Source organism: Antrostomus carolinensis, unplaced genomic scaffold (assembly GCF_000700745.2).
Source record: "Antrostomus carolinensis isolate BGI_N321 unplaced genomic scaffold, ASM70074v2 scaffold48119, whole genome shotgun sequence".
NCBI classification, from domain to species: domain Eukaryota; kingdom Metazoa; phylum Chordata; class Aves; order Caprimulgiformes; family Caprimulgidae; genus Antrostomus; species Antrostomus carolinensis.
Window position 1 is genome coordinate 15,982 of NW_010337345.1, and position 1,403 is coordinate 17,384.

Genomic DNA, 1,403 nt, shown 5'->3' on the forward strand with positions numbered 1-1,403 from the left:
AAGTGTGAGAGTGGCTGCGATTCCTGAAATGTTGAAGTCTGGGCTGTTGTCGACAATTCTGCTTGTGATTCTGAAAGTAACTTCACTAAAATGGCCATTAAACACTGTGTTTGTATTATTTACAGTGACTGGAGACACTGGACTATGGCATTACTCTTCAAATGTAATTCTGAAACCCTGTAGGACAGACTAAATAACATCTTTTTGCCACTTGAGGTGGAAACAATGAGAATCTCATCTGGAAGAGAAGTCCTGGGTTTGCATAATGTTAATTTATGCAGCCATACTCAGTTGTGCAATACTTGCCTGACAGGGGAGACGGCGTGATCAGGAAGATGGTTTTCTTATGGTGTTTCATCTGTTGCAGTGTGGGCGTGCTTGACCCTTGAGGTTTACCCAGAAGTAGGAAACATGACTGCATAAGTTTGGGGTGGGGTGTACATTCATACATAGACTTAAGTTGCTCCTAAAATAGAGTTCATGGAAGTTTCTTAACATACTGTTTCCTAACACAGAACAAACAATCTAATACAGGAAAATGAGTTCCAGTAAGACTTTTATCCATAGTTCATGTGTCTTTAATCTGTAGATTAAAGTTGTCAAGAGCATTCTGAGAGACAGAAAAGAATGTTCTTGGATTTGGGAACTGTGTAATGGAGTGAACTTTGTCTTACTGTCACTTCTGAGACTTCCATGAAGACGGTGTTAATATCTGTTATGTAGGGTATGTATTTTAAACACTGTTCAGAAATTTTCAGTGTAGGGTGCACGAAGGATGGTGTAAATCACTTGGCCTTTCTAAAATTTTTAATCTACCTGAAGGATTTTAAAATGCCTGATTAACCACCATGTAAAGGAGTTTTTTGAATTTGAATAAACTTGGCTGTTAGCTGTCTAATTTGGAAATAGGATGATGACATACATGTGAGGCTCACATTTGCAAGTTGTTTTCTTGTGAAAGTGCAGGATAAAAAATCTCACATGAAGGTTTCCATCAGAATTAATACTTAAGCTTGCATTCTCCAAAGGTATTTGTTTCCTCCTTCATTTAAATTCTGTCCAGTTCTACTGTGTCAAGATACTAGGTTGGTCTCATAATTTATTTGAATTTCTGTCCTTCCTTCCCTCCCTTATAAAACTGTGAAGTCCTGTAGAAGAACTGGGGAGTGCCACCTAGAAAAGCCTCAGCTGTACATGGATGAGAAATTCATTAAAAGTTAAACATCTCTATTGCCTTCATCTGCCTGATTCCAGCCACTTGAAATTTCTAGTCTTCATTTATGTACTTTAATTCACTCTCTTCTGGCTCAAACTGGTAACACACCCATCAGCAACATTTGTGCTGCTTACATATCAAACTTGGTGGTTCCAATGCATGCTCTCTAATCACTGTAGCAATTTCT

The 1,403-nt window shown here is 38.2% G+C and overlaps 1 pseudogene; it reads left to right on the forward strand.

The window, feature by feature from the left end:
* The first annotated feature begins 298 nt into the window (after positions 1 to 298).
* LOC114818901 (uncharacterized) lies at positions 299 to 452 on the forward strand (annotated as a pseudogene).
* The last annotated feature ends 951 nt before the right edge of the window (positions 453 to 1,403 follow it).